This window comes from Haplochromis burtoni, unplaced genomic scaffold (assembly GCF_018398535.1).
Source record: "Haplochromis burtoni strain Fernald_Lab_line unplaced genomic scaffold, NCSU_Asbu1 Contig_331, whole genome shotgun sequence".
Taxonomy (NCBI): domain Eukaryota; kingdom Metazoa; phylum Chordata; class Actinopteri; order Cichliformes; family Cichlidae; genus Haplochromis; species Haplochromis burtoni.
In genome coordinates, this window is record NW_024582692.1 from 378,846 (window position 1) to 395,179 (window position 16,334).

The window sequence follows — 16,334 nt, forward strand, 5'->3', positions numbered from 1 at the left end:
CTATCATTCATAATCTCCACCACCTCCTCTAGCCCACCTGGGTTCTTGCTAACCTTTGCGAACTTTGACCTTACCACACAACCCTTTGCCAGCCATCATATTTGTCTCTTTGTGTCCTTTGTTGCCCTTCTCTCCTCCCCATTCTCCCCCTTCACTATATATGGCAGATTAATGACAGCTAATAATATCTGATGTTCCTGGACATTGCGTCCGGTAATGAGATGCATTCCCAATGGGTAGGCAAGGTGTCACCACTAACAAATTCACCATTGCTGTGCGCAATTAGCCTGTAAAAAGGGTGGAAAAATACACTAAATCAGTATCGGCCAAGATGGATGAAGTGTGCTGAAAGAAAAATACCCCTTTGTTGCCAAAAACCCAGCATTGAAGAAGAGAGGGGGAGCGAGAAAAATGTCTCTTTTCCTCCTCCACATCTTTCTCCTGCAGGAGATGTGGACAGGTTACCTTTATGGAAACATTATTCCTTGACTGCTCCCTGGCAGGAGTTCATTACAGCTCAGCCCAACGTTGAAATATTCTCCGCAAAATGTCAGCATATGTAAATGAGGACTCAGCACTCATTCGCATGTCATGTTTTGTTAAAAGTTGTTGCAACCTCTCTTTGCTCGTTATTTCTGCCTTTCCTTTCCCCATTCTTCCTCATCAACAAGAATTCCGTCTACTTCCGAAATGATAGATGTCCGCTAAAAAAGGACGGAAAGGAAAATGTCTACTGGTGTATTTGTACAGTACTGATGATCCCTGGCGGCCATTTTTGATTTAATAAAGTATTAAATATTTTCAGTTTAAAATAAGACATGAAAGAGTTGTTGTCTCTTTAAAAAAAAAAAGTTAAATCTGAGACCAAATAATCGATTTTCTGTGTTATGTGGCTGTATTTATATCTGTACTAGTAGGCCATATTAAATCATGTTCAACAGTATTGATCCCTCAGGGCAGTTTAAATATTAGTGAGCATTAAATCAATATCAATGCAGGCTGTTGTTACACACTAAAAGGACGCTGGCATGATTCAACATTTATGCAAAACAACAGCTAAACTCTGGCATAATGTCTTGGCTGGTGCCATCCTCACTGTACAGGCCCTGTGGCTACTCCAAATGATGAGAATGGATAGAGCTTCCATTCACAACCATCCATGTGCGCCCAGTAGCTTAAAGCATCAACTAGTTGCCCAGTCATTCCCCAATGTGACAGCTAGCTGCAGTCAGAGCAAGCGGCTAACGCTACGCTAATGCTGAAACACCACCCACTTCTTTGCTGTGAACTTGCGCGATATCAGTGCTGATCAGCACCAGAATAAAAACTCTTTTTCTTACAAATCTGCGCGTGACGCTGGCTTAGATGGAGGGCAATATGGTAAATAATTTCCCACTTTTTTGGCGTCTTGTAGGGGGGGGTGCTCAATTTATGCTACTATGCATGCATGAATGCATTGACTTCTCAGCGTTGCGCTGTCAAAAATTCATTTTATGCAAGGGTACAGTTTGAAGTTGCCAACTAGTTCACCTAGAGCTGTAAGAAAAGGGGATTTAGTGCATTGCGCCGCTGAAAAGAAAACTGCAGTACTCCCATATTCAACAGCCAGCTCCCTGCTCTGTTCTGTGCCCCTACTTTACCCGTATGCACAGGCTGGATCTGTGGGGGCTCTATCAGCAGCCTGATGAAAATTACATTCACACCCGCGCCATTCCTGCCTATACAGTCTACATTATGCAACAGATGAGCATTGGGGCCATGGTGTCTAAGTTTGATAGCATTTCTTAAGCAGGATCAGACTGGAAGCGCGGGAGGAGTGTTGGCAGTGATGTGAATTTGATGAGTTCAACAGTAAAAATATTCACTTTTCACGTATAATGAGTATGACAAACAGGTCGGCGCTGGGTAGACTTTTCGAGTAGACTTTTCAGGGGGTGAATCTTCTTTGCAATATCATTATGTGGGGTAAAATTGATATAAAAATGAACTTTTTGGAATAATTGACTCTGTGCTCATAAGGAGAGGGGATCCCGTCATTTGTTATGAGCCAAATGTATGCTACAATATAGGAAATCCAGTTAGAAGAAAAGTGATGAGTTTCAGGAAGGCACTGAAATCTACATGCAAATGCATAATAATCACACATCTACAATATTGCAGTGTTAAGAAAAAAAATACCTTGGATTCAATTATCATGTGGGCTGGAATAATCATAATGTTATTGGAAACTCAATTATGGAGGCAAGCCATGTCTGGAAATTAGCTGAACTTAGCTAAGGCAAGTCAGCCCCTTGAATTCATCAAGTATGGATTATCACAATATTACATGTTCACTTTGATTCTGCTGTCCAAAGACAAACATTCACAGTCACTGCTGCATAGTCCCTACGTTTGTTTTATTCATGAACTGCGCTCTGATCTATTATACATACAAAACTGATTCTATGCTGATCGCCCCAGGCTAAGAGGCTCAGACATAGAATTAATTATATTATATACACATGCATGATAATTGTGTACGATTCGGTCAAACACAGAGGTATTTCTCTATGTGTGATTACCATTGTTGCTTCACCGGCAATTATTTTCATTATTGTTGCTAATATTGTTAATGTTATTGTTTTCTCATTACAGCATTTCTCTGGGGCTTATTTTTAAGTTATTAGAATGTATGTGACCGCTACTCTGGAATAAATCATGGCATTGGCTGACGAGGCCCATGACATTAATACATAAACTGCATGCTCATATAGCAAGAAAATGACTTTGAAATTAAACACCAGGCTAGCACAGGTCGGGCACAGGAAATAGAGATAAGGGTGCTAATTCATTAAAAAATATTAATGAAATATCCCCCTCTACACAGCATGCATGGAGACAACCATACTTTTGAATATTGCAACATTAAAAGCATTTCCTCTGGCTGATATGAACAGTAGATCTATCTTTATTATTAATAAGTTGATACTTTTAGCCTGTTTTCCACGCCTGAACGTGATTGAAAATATCATTTCCATTTGGTACTGGGAGCATCATGCATGGTTTTGTTATCAAATTCCAACACACACTGTGAGGTGATCCCAGCCCAAGATTGTCCAAAGACATTTACAATAAATACATCGGCTTTATGCAGATATGAAAAAAAAGGTCAATTGCATGCCTGGGTAGCATTTCTAATAACCATATTTAGGCCTGGACCATGAAAAAAAAGGTGCAAGGAACTTTATTGATATTTGCATAGATTCATCCACAATGTGAGAGCATTAGAAGGTCATAAAGAAGACAAAGGATCTTGTAGCACAAGAGGAAATTCCCTTCATTTTAAATGATCAGGGATGTTAGATGAATTATGCCAGTCCTATAATTTCTTCTTTTTTTTTTCTGTTGGCCAGCATCGAGGATTCTTGTCATTTGTGCGTTCCTGTCCTTGTGTGCATATCAGTGTGTATGCTTCTGTCAACTTTGAGAGTTCCTTTCAGTTCACTCTGTCACCAGCCTTACCCCCGTTCCCTCTGCACCACTGCTTGCCATGGCTGAGCTGGGGAACATGCAGCCTCGCTTCGAGACGACTTCAATCCCCTATTATCAGGAGAGCGCACATTGCCGCTCACAAGGGTTTAATTTATTTGTGCCTGTTTCAGCCCAAGATTAAAGTTTAATTGGCGCTGACTGGCAGCTCCCAAGTTTTGACTAATTCTCCTTATCGGGAATCCTTACCGAGTAGCTGTGGGCAATGTGAGGCCTGCCTGCCTGCTTGCCTGCCTGTGTGCATGGCAGCAGTGCCCCCCCTCCTCCTCCCCCCCCCACACACATTCAACATAGTAATCCTTTATTTTAATTAGTCGATATATTGAGTACCTGTGACTTTGTGTTTATTTGAGTTGTGCGTTTTCTACTCGTGTGAGCTAGTGTGAAACCAATTATGTGCATTTGGGATTTTTAAATATGTGTGTGCGTGTGTGTTTGCATGGTATTACGTGTGTTTGCTCCATTACTCCTTGGCAAGGCCCCTAAAAGCTTTTGAATTGTTGGGTAATAAGACACGCATCATATTATTTAGTCCGGACTTAATAATTGATTTGTAAAGGTGTAACCATTGTACTCTGTGCACAGACCACTCGTGTTTCCGAAACACAGCCTGAGCCTTTGTGATACATGCACATGTAAGCATTAGCAGGAACCACGTCTATGTTGGGAAACAGGATGGGAAGAAATGCTAGTTAAAAAATCAACTTTGGATTGTGGGTTGAATCTGCCTATATGCCGCCCCATTTTCCATGAATCATTTCGGCATAAATCATTGCTGTGTCTTACCACAGAAGGATTGCATTTCCATAAATGCGTGTTTATGCCAGAGAAATACAAGCGTAAATAACACTGATAATCTCAGTCTGTGTTTGATCAGCCAAATCTGAGTCTCAGGGTGCAATCATTTGTGACCTGTAATATTAGCGGCAGCTATTAAAAGCTGTAGAGGATTTGCAAAGCTTCATTTAGTCAGTCGGGGAGATGTGCGTGAAATAGAGTTCCTTTGGTCGTAACTAATGTCTCTAATTCTAATGAGCAGAGCTTCTGTGTTGCAGCTACATGCTCCTAAACTGGGAAGCACTGGATTAAGAGAGTTCTCATGAGGGCAAATGGACCCTAGTTCAAAGTCATCAGCTTTGATCATGCGTGCAGATGTACAAACTGGCATAAAAGCCTGTTTCAAATCACTCTGCTGATGTACTATGCATGCTTAAACCACGCATACTCCCTTTCATCCTACAGATTTGAGACACATTTGAATGTATGACCCTGACTTTTTTCCAACATTTGATAATTTGTCAGTGTTCCCCCATAAAAGGTTTGGATGCAACCCTACCAAAACCTACTTAGTACCACCCTTTATCCTGTATTAAATTACAGTTGTTTTAGAGGCTTTAATAAATAAACGATTTCAAAGAGAAAAAATAGAAAAAGAGCAGAGAAGAGAGTAAACAGACATCTATGCTGGGAATTGAGGACTGAAAAGAAAAAGTCAGGAAGGAAGGAGGGGCTGACGCAACTTCGGAGAGTGGATCGGAATAAAAATTAGTGACACACGTAAACAGAAGAAGAAAGGAAAAAAGGAGGAGGAGGAGGAGGGTGGGGGTGACTGGGTCAGGCTGGCCGGCTGGAAACAGTTTCTCATTCGGCAGAGCAAATCTGGGATAACGCCAAAACTCACAGGTAGCATGAGTGCTGTGTCCAGCTGGAGACGGCAGGTTCCCCTGTAGTACCAATAATGACTTAATATACAATCTCTGGCTACATTAGCACATTTCCAGGTTGGGCTTGGCTGTGTGAGCAGACATACCACCACTGATTAGATGTATGCGGTAGAACAGAGCACACAGTGGAAACAGCTCCTTTATATATATATGACTTCAGCTAACAACTTCTGTTGATAGAAATCTTAAAAAGTCAAAAAAGAAGGAGAAAAATTTTAAATAGATATTCCACCTTCTGCAGCTCTCCCCTCCCTGTTGTAAGCCCAGGTGTCAGGGGGCATATTGTGCTTCCTACACACCAAAAAAACAGGTGAAAGTCTTCTTGTTCCTGCTACGGTCTGCAAAGAAGTGTGATTAGCCAAAGTCTCCCATAGCCCAGGTCTTCTAAACCCTGTAAACAGAGCAAAGAAGAGCTGCAGGAGTCTAGTCCCCTGCACTTGCATGTGATGAAAGGTTGTTATGGATTTTTATTTGGTTCAGTAATGCCAAAAAACATGTTGCCAAGCCATGTACATAATCAATTTATCACAGGTAAGTCTGTCTCACAGAAGCTCTTTCATGACCTTTCGTCTTTTCAAAACTTGAGAAAAAAACAGTACAACGTTCAGGAGATACATTTATTATTTTCCTTGCCAGGCGTTGATGAGACTATCAATTTTACTCTCATCTGTTTCTTATGTATGAAGCTGCAGTTTGACTTGCTTAGCACTTGTCCAAAAGCAATGGAGTTTTTGAAAAAAGGCACACTAGTGAGATTTAGAGGTGGTTCTGGGTGGATGTTTGTTATCTGGTGAGCTGTTTAGCTAATCTAACCACATGTTTAAAGGGTTAGCTAAGGACAATACTATCACTATACTATACAACACTTCAAATTACAGTTTGTATTATGATACTTTCCCTGGTGCCGTATAAATCATAAAATCAATGCCTAGACACCATAACAAAACTTTTTTTTTTCTAATTTGGGTTTCCTGTCAATCAAAATGTAAAACTAGGAGGAAGCAGTACAAGGATGAAAAACTGAGAGATAACTTCTTTAGTGATTCTGCTCTGATGTTATCTTATTGAAAGAGACAGCAAGCTTGTTGAAGTGTAGAAGAAGATACTTGTGAATGATGTTTTGTAGTTGGTGTGGTGTTTGCTGAAGTGGCCCTGTAGCATCACACACGTCCTCACAGGCAAAACAGAGAGGGCCAGGGCACACATGCACTGACAAACACTCACTCACACACACACACATGGATACACCCTCCTCTTTGAACTTGGTGAGACTTTTCGCTGGGAGTCATTATTTGGAACAGAGGGGAATGGAGTGTGTCTACCATGCACGTGTGTGTTTGGAAGTCAAGGGTGGAAGTGTGAAGGGCTGTCAGCTTGCTGAGATGGGGGCGGTTGTCCCTAATGAATCCCCCAGGTCTGAGGGTCCTTTTATTGACGGCTGCTAATTTCACCTGACACTGCTGAGCCGCTGCTGAGCACGGCCTCGCAACCAATCGGCATGCATCAGTCTCAATCAGAAAGGAGATGCCCCCTTTCTGGTGGTCACGTGCACGTGCACGCTCACGCACAGACATGAACACTTTATACAGGGTCAGGGCTGCTATCAGGGTTCCCACATCGCCCGTCCCCAAGGAGAGCACCTGATCCTGACCAGGAGGAAGGTTTTTACTGAGTCTACCTCCACCTGACCTCTAGGTGCTAAAGACTGTTCTGACTTTGTTGTCACATCTGTCACACCTGAGGAAGAGGGCTAGCCGCTCTGGAGAAACACACTAATACAACACTCAGGGCCTCTTCTCTTCTCTTAGTAAAAACCCTTGACGAAACACTTTGGCTTATTGCCATCTTTGCACGCTCAATGAAAAGTGTTCTAAGATGCGGTTTGCACCACCTGACGAGCGCCAGACTAGATTCCTCTTGAGCTGAAGTCAAGCAGCACCAAACAAACAGCACCCAGCAGACAGATCGTGTCACGCTTTTGAGCTTGAGCACTTTGGAAGCACTTCCAAATAACCAGGATTTCCTATAAAAAGAGTGTATGAATCCATGTTATATGTTAATTTATTTCTTTTATTAGCTCAAAGTCTGATATGTGCACGCTTACTTCAGCATTCAGATGGTGTCAGTAACTTGGCTGGAGAACTCTCGCATATAACACAGATGCATGATGGCAGTCTCTGCTGGTCATCTGTGCAGCAATAACTCCACAAACATCTCTTTAATTCAGAAATCTGACAAATGCACAACCATCGTCTGCCTTCATCATCCTCCCACTGGTCCTTTTATTTGGGCTTTTTTTTCCAAGGTCGTTACTCCGGGGCACGAAAAAAAAAAGCTTCTTTCTGCCATCCACTGTCGAGTTATGATGAACAAATCGTAAGGCAAGAGTTGTTTACAGGAGAAACAAAAAAACAAGAAACAATGTTGAAAAATGGGCTCCGCAGTTAGCTTTTGCGAAACAATTAATGTTGCTTGTGGTGGGCAAAAGCGCTCGGGGCCAAAACCCATCTCTCGTTCTCCTCAGCTTGTGTATGTAGTTGACGTTGTGGGTTTCTCACTGTGTCAAGATAGAACATATTCAAATGTGTATTGCTATTAAATGTTAATTTGCACAACAGATGAATGTCAAGTACAGCACTTTATCAAGAAAATGCCCCTTTGTTTCAGCATGCAAAGAGCCGGGCTTCCACCAAGTCGAATGAGCTCTTGATTTTGGCATTAAAGAAAAACTTATCATATTTCTTTCCGAGCTTTGAAAAGTTTGTTCTTGTTTTTCCACCTAGCTTCACATTTGGAAGCGGTTGATGTTTTGTTCAGCTTGACAGCAGAAAGCTTTTAATGCAACTTATTTAAATAAAAGCTCTTTTTCTTTCAGCGGTGATCAAAACACTCATTTCTCTACTTCTGCTACACTGAAATGAATCTGAGCGAACAGCTTGAGCTGGCCGCAGACACAAAGTGGCTAATATGCTCGCTCTGTGCGGAGTGAGGTGTCTTGATGAGAGCCTTTATTGGAAAAATGTCTTTAAGCACTAAAGATAACACTTTTTATCGCAGCTAGCTTAGTGTGTTGATAGATGGAGATTATCAGTGGCAACGGAGAGTTGTGCCTCTCAACACTTGAGTGAGAATTTTAAATCCAAACTCAAACAGCGTTTGATTCCTTAATGCCTCATGTATCTTCAGCTAAAGAGTAGGTTAAACAATACTCTTACTGTTGCTTTTTTGAGAGAAAGGTTTGGCTACTACGCCCGCGCCTTCATCCTTTTTATATTACTCTACAGTTTTGTTCATGAATCCCTAGAAATGGTGTTGGTGTGTCATATTAGGCTATGTGGGCTGTTTTAGTCATACGTCATTCTTAAAATTATTAAAAAACGGTCTCGACCATAGCTTGAGCTTTTGTTCCCTGTCTGTACTGTAGCTAAACCACAAAGCAATGTCCAGAGGTGAGTCAGCCCCGCTTTCTTTCATCTACACATGCACTAAAGCGCCCCTGTCAGAAGTGCTCTCAGTGCATACACACCTGACACCTTCTCCCAGCCGCGATGAAGACACACAGCACGCTCGCACTCCAGATGCTGATGCGGAGACACAAAGAAAGGAAACAGCCTTCTGTGCCTCACACCCAAAGCTTGAGCTGATGTTGCTTGACACAGTCAAAACAAAGCTCGGTGTTCCTTCACCGCTACGTTAAGCATCGAGGATGGTGTGTCAGACCTTACCTGCTTCCTGTTTAAAGGCTCCATGGAAACACGTAGTGACGAAGCCACCTGGTCAGTGTCAGCAGAAGTCAGTATGAGACAGATAACAGGGGAAGGGAAATGGGGAATAAAGGAACACCAGATCCTCATACCGTTTCCCTTTAGTGAACCGCTGTCTGTATTTACCAGCATTACTTTGATCTAAAGCAGCACCATGCTGTATGTTGTCGGTCCCTGCTAGATTTTTCCACAATGCTGCTCTTTGGACTTAATTTAGACAATATGGCATTGTACTAAACCCTCACATGGAGTGTTAATCACCCTGGATTAAAGTGCTTCTGGGACACATGTGTGAGGTAATTCTCAGAAATATTTCTCTGATAATGAACCTGTTTCTTATTTTTTATTTTATTTTTTGAGCTCCAGTGTTGTCAGATGTAGCACATTGAGGCTAGAGAAACACAAGATGCCTCCGGGGGATTTTCTTTAAGCTGCTTGTGCATTTTAAGAAGTTACATACATAAAATGTATTCCTAGTGTCAGCCTATTATTTATTGATAACTAAAGCTGTCCCATGTATTCATATTTTGTATTTTGTAAGCTTGATAATAATAATAATAACAATGATAATAATAGATTCGGGAACATAATCTAGAAATTGTGGCTGATTTAAATGACAGTTGATTATGTAACGTGTCACTCTGTGCTTTTGAAGAAAGTGAAATATTGTACAATAGATACACAAGATCTCCCAGAGTGACTCCAGTGGTGCTGTTCTTTGGCTGAATCCAACAACTGGGGAAATCCCAATGATCAAGTCTAAAAAGCTGCTAGCTGATTTGCAGTATCTGCAATTAATTTACTTCCATTTTTGTGAAAAACTGTAAACAATCACGGTGATAAAAGTAGGGCACTGCAGCACAAGTGCAACGCAGAAGGAGAAGCAGAACGCGCGCATGTTTTTTTTTCAGCCTTCCCCCAAATTGAGGCCACACTTTTAAGGTCAGCAGAGTGCGAGGAAGTGCAGCGGGTTGCAGAATGTTGCTGGCACTTAGCTTGGCGCACTTCTGAACCTCGTAGACGTCTGTGGCAAGGTCACCGCAGGAAGCATAAATGGGAGTTGATGGCTCCGTTGTTCCGTGTCATCCGACATGCTCGCCACCATATTTTTTTTCAGGGACGGCACTACTGAGCGCAGCTGACGTTGTATGTGAAGAAAGGAGGAAGGCGATGTTGAAAACACGTGTGTGTGTGTGTGGGGGGGGGGGGGGGCAATTAAGACACAAGCTTCAGTTAGCCCACACAATGTGACGATGGGAAATAATTGAGGCATCTCCCGTTTTAAACCTGAGACAGCTTTTCACGCTAGCCTTCACAAACACACATCCTTGAGCCTTACGCCGTGCGAGTGCAAGTTTTTCAAATCTCCCCTTTCAAATGCAAAGGGATAATGGAAGCTGGTGATGCGAGGGCCAGAGTTGTCCTGATTCTCCGCTCATCCTTTTTCTACTAGAGACTTTCTTTCTTTTCTTTTTTTTTACTTTGGGAATGCATTGTTTTACTGCAAATTATAACCATAAAAAAGCCTCTGATCCCCCATTCTGTTAAATTAATAGAATTACGCAAAAAATGTAATGATAGCAATTAAGTCTTGAAAATGCAAATTTTATAGTCAAGGACGATTACCTCATTTATAGCATGTGCTGGAATGATGCCAGACGAAGGTAATTTAGATCCGGGTTGCTCACGGTTACATCATGATGAATATGAGGCGAATGGGGCCTCATCGCGTACCTCCAGTCACCCAACTCTCAATCAAACGAAGAGGCGGCGGGTGGGGGAGTTCTAGGGGGTGAGGCGTACGTATGCTGTTAGGGACAGCTCTCCCCCAAGAAAGAAAGACATACATCAGGAGTAAATGGGACTGAAGGAGGTTATTCTACAGGTATTTCTCAAAGATTTTTTTTTGTGTCTGTGTGTGTGTCTGTGGCATTTAAAAGGGCACTACGCACTGACCATAGGTTTTAAAGTGTCTGCTCTTGACTTCCGTGACTTTACAAATATTATGCATTCCAGCAACTTCCCACCAAGAGAAACAGTAATGCACTTTACAACCAATCTTGACATTTTAGACCAGGCTTTGATGGAAGCATCTCAGATGACAGCGAATGTCCTGTTAACCTCATAACGTTTATTGTCCCAGATTAAAAAGTCACATCAAAAGTCCGCTCACAAATGACATTTAAATGCACAGGTTTTTGAACGATAACTGCATTTGGCTGAGCAAAATACTCACATTAGTTAATTATTCGAGAAGGCAGCTGTGTGAATGGCATGAATCTTTTATGGTGTGTGCGGGTGGGGGTGGGGGGGTCTGCCTGGTGTCACGATCTCTAATAGCTTAACATTTCACTTTAGCACTCCCTCACTAGGGCAGTATAACCCAGGTCTGCCCTAATCAAAAAAATGCTTTACATGCTAGAGTGTGATGCTAACTTGAGTCCAAATCATGGGTGCTATTTTTGTTGTTGTTGTTTTTTTAATAAATCCTGAATTACTGTCTGTCTGCCACTGGTTTAATCACTGTAGAGGATAACTGATCGCCATGAAAATCAAGTAAAAGATCATTTTGCTTTGGCGGTTTCAGTCGTATTTTCAAATATACTGATTTAGTTTGAGATCACCTCTAGGGAGAGACAATAGGGTAAAAAAAAAAAAGAAAACGCCAAGATAAAATAAGAGAAATAGCACAAATATCCCTCCTGTTTCTTTTAAAACTGGAAAGCCATTTAACTAACATTTCACCCAGGCCTGGCTATTACACAGTCTATTGACACACATTGCACCCGGGCTGGACTCATTCTCAACCCCATCCATCGGTCACACAGAATGTCCCCTGGTAGGCAGAGGCCTGCGACGTTAATGGAAATGGGGCGATGCTGGGAGCATAGAGCCTGGAGAAGCCTGGATGATCCCTCAGGCCATGGCTGCCACGGGATGAAATAGAGAGACTATTACAGCAGAGTTGTAAAGCCCCACACGCTCCACGCACTATCATAATAGAATATTGATTCTATCAGATGCCAGGCCCCAGCCTGTCCCCGCAATGAAGAAAAGAGCACTAAAGGTCACTGTGCAAAAGAACAGTGTGGGGGAAGAGAGACAGAAGAGCAGAGAGGCAGAGTGGACAGGAAAGAACGAGTGGACTGCTGCTGATGCGATGCTGCATTTGTCCAATAACAGAACTTATGATGCTGGAGGCTCCGAGCTATAACTGTTCGAAAAAAGTGTAACGGCAAAAATATATATATTTTGTTCCCAAGCATGTATGAATAAAGTTAAATAAATCTGAACTTCATTTCTGTTGTTCAATTAAACTTCTTTTTCCACTATTTTTTACTTTTTTTTTGCATTGCTGCATCTGTCTCCACAGCCATAAGTAACAGGGAAGCAATTTCAACCATTAATTGTTGATCAAGGCGGTTGGGAAAAGCGCCAAAGGAAAAGGATGACAAATAAGCGCCCACCACGCGAACAGCAGTACAAATTACACCACAAGCAGGAGACGTTTATGCTTGATTGGAGCAATTTAATGTTTTCTTACAAAAAAAAGCCCACAAATCCTGGGAGGACAGTTAAGGAAATGACTTTTTAATCATCCAAGGAGCCGCTGCGCCTTGTATCTCCTGATGGCCCCATATTGAAGACTTGAAGCCATTAGGAGAAGGACTTCATTGGTAGAAGCTGTTGTTAGCAACAGTTGGGCTTTTTAGGGATGAACTAGTCCAAACTGAAGAGCGCCTGGGATGAAACACTGGAAACATCTGATGTGCATTTCTTTTTTTCTTTATAAATAATGGTTTTAAAAATTCTGTTCTTTGTTCAGGCCGCTTGCTGCGTACATACGCGTCGATAATATATGTTTTATAAGATTCGACACAGCTGCAAATCTACTCCCATTAAATTATAATTTATGGAGTATAGATTTAATTGGGCTCTAAGGCTTTTAGGAGAAACCCAAAACACAGTTTTACTAAAACAGCACAAAGTTTTGCACCCTGCCCACAACCATCCCACTCTGTAACTCTGCGAGTCAGGAGAGGCGTATGCTTAACAGTGCCACTGTGCATTAGGAGATTGACTAATCTTTGCTGTGACATTATGGCCTGTATACAAACTTCATGATGAATTCTGTTTTTCCTGGCCCTTGGAAAATATATTCATGAAATTTCAATGTCCGATGAGACAAGTCATCTTTTAACCAGAGCTTGACTGTGACATTCCATTCCTCATTTCTTTACCAGGCAAGGCTTTATTTTAGTCAAATAAATATCCATTTGTCTTGCTGTATTTCTTTTTTTCCTTCTCCCCAATTCACAGACGTCCCCGGTAATTGAACAGTAGTTGTTGTCGAGAGGCCCCAGCAAATGAAACTGCCATTGTAGCATCAAAAATAATCAATTTGATGAGTCTTGTATATACTCCCATACTAAGTAATGCGATATTGATTTGCCACTCTGATGTAGTACTCCTCTCCTGCACCAGAATGATTATTGGCTTTTGACAAATTCCAGCACAATCTTTTATTCCCGCCCTCCTCGCCCTGCCCAGCCACCTCCTTTGTCTCAAAGTCCTCGGCACCAGTGCTACACGGCAGCCTGTCTTTCCGTGTGTTTGTAGCACACTCGGACAATAAAAGACGACTTCCTTTATTTCTTCTATCCTTTATTGCTAAACAACAGTGGGAATACAATTTGACCCAATCAGTCTGCATCAAACCATTTTACACGCAGTTCAATTTGCATCTAAAAGACATCCAATTTCATCTCCTTTGCTTTCCTTCACCTTCGCACACAAGCCTGCACGCACACACGCGCACCTTTAAGTTATTATGTTTCACAGTGTTGTGAGGTATTGTGGATGGTAGCTCTGAAAAACTAATACATTATTTAAATCCAAATCACCCTCCCCTGTCCAGCTACGTTATGGATGACAATAATGCTGCCAGCCCACAATTCACTGCCGCCACACCCCCACCTCTCTTTGCGCACTCTTTCTTTTACTCTTCACAACTTCTTGTGATGCCCCCCCCCCCTTCCTGAATCAAAGGGATGCCAAGGACCGAGACAGTCATATAGAAGGAGTGATGGCTGGGCAGTGAAATGAGCGGATAAGAGCTGATAGATGGACGAGGAAGGGGATTGATGGCATTCAGGTGCGGAGAGGTGAAGGAGGGAAGGAAAATGATAGATGAGCGATGGGTGCTGGGGTGGAGGGTTGAAGAGGGTGTGTGTGTTGGGGAAAGATGAAAAGATGGCAAGCCTCAACGCCAGGTCAGTCTGTATTGATTAATGTGTACATAATAAAGAAAGTGAGACACCTGGGTGAGGCCACGGTTCACTCGGTGTCTGCTTTAACAAGAAGTGTACTGTATGCGTGTGCGAGCGCGCGTTTAAGATCTGAGACCGCTAAATATGCCGATGCCTGCATTTTACTCCCAGAAATGCCAAAGGGTGTCTACAGAAATGAATAAATGAACAAGTACAGTATCTGTGCGTGTGCACCTGGGCATGCGTCTTTTTGTGCGGCGCATTTAGCTGTGTGCGTGTGTGTGTTTGTGCATGCTGCAGGCTGCATTCCCTATGCGCTGTGCATGAAAACACTTCACACACATGCACACACGCATACAACAAGGGCCTGCTCATGGAAAAATCAATTTGATGGTGATAGAAATATGCTTGAATTTGATAGATTGATCTGAGCTCCACAGAGAATCTGTCCGAAGCCAAATAATGGTTAGGAGCCAGTGACCTCGAGATCTCTGCAGAAAACAATAATTATGACCACACTGTATATGCCTGGAATAAGCATAAAGGTGTGAAAGATGAACACTAATGTTACAAATATTGTGTTTCAGCATAAAACAAAAACCTGGAACTTTCAACAATAATTGCATTCACACTGTCAACACTTCTGTTTTCTTCTCAAATATGTGTCTTTTGGTACGCATCATTTACCCTAGTTAACTATTTCCTGGCCACCTAATGATTCTCACTACACTTGGTCACTTAGAGACAAAAAACCCTGGTTACTGTAGTAAACTTAAAGTGCTGTAAGTACTTTTCGAATGCATAAATTCGTAGGCGGACGTCAATAGATTATAAAAAATATTGCCTAAAGTAAAATATACACACAAAATGTTTTACAGAGGTATCAATAATGAACACACATGAAACAAATAAAACACAAAAACCACACAAAAGCCTGAACAGATGAGTTTTAAGCTCCTATAGAGTCAGGGGTGAGAAGAATGGATGGTAAGCCGGTTTGGACTGTACAGTAGCCTCAGTTTTTAGACGGGTAAGTGCAATCACAAGAAGGGCTCTGAGCATAAATAAAGATATAAGAAGAATTAAAAAACAAAATAAAATAAAAGACAAATATTATTTTATAGATTAAACTAAGCTGAAAAAATAAATGTCACAAAACCCAGATTCAAATGCATCATGTTCAGCATGCAGACATTTATGGTAATGCCTGTGTCCAACTTCTTCTTGGCAAATGCATTAACTGAGGCGAGTAAGACAGACTGATGGTGTGACGCCAAAGCGTGCTGGAGGTCCTGTGGGTAGCACAGAACTAACTGGTCCAGCCCTATTGTCAGGCACAGCCTAATGAAAATAAAGTTTCTCAAATATATTCTGCCATTTTTTTTCCAATTATGTTACAGGAGCCAAAGGTTTTCCATATGAAAAACATTTCCAGGCTCAGACTGAGTCCTTTAAGTGTTTTGGTGGAGAATATGATATTAAATTGCCCAAGTCTAATTTTTTAAGTAGCTGTTCATAATTGCAAATGAAAAAATATGCTAACATATGACCTGGTCTTTTTCTCTCAAGGCTGGATCGGCCAACAGAAAAATCTTAATATTACCTACCAAGCCTAACATCAGCACAGCCACTTTTTGAGTGATGAGTCTCCTACAGGAACCAACAGCTGTATGTGCAAATCATGCATATAAATCAATTACCGGGGCCCTATGTACTTTAAATGCACCCATTAATTAAGCAATGTCAGACACAATGAACCGTGAAGTTCATTACATTTTTAGCATTCAAACCCAGGATTATTTGAAGAGTGCATGAGAGAGAGGGAGACGGGTTTACCTAATGATTAGCCCCATAGCTCAATGTCGGGCAGACGCCAGCGGAAATTTCAGGAAAGCTGTTGCAAGAGGAGACAGAACAGCAGTGAGCTGTCTCAGCAATCTACAAAACATGAAAGGGTTGATCAAAAGGAAGCCGGGAACAACAACAACAACAACTATGAGCTGTGCCCACTTTTTAAACTTTCAGCTCCAAAGAGCTTGATGCAACCG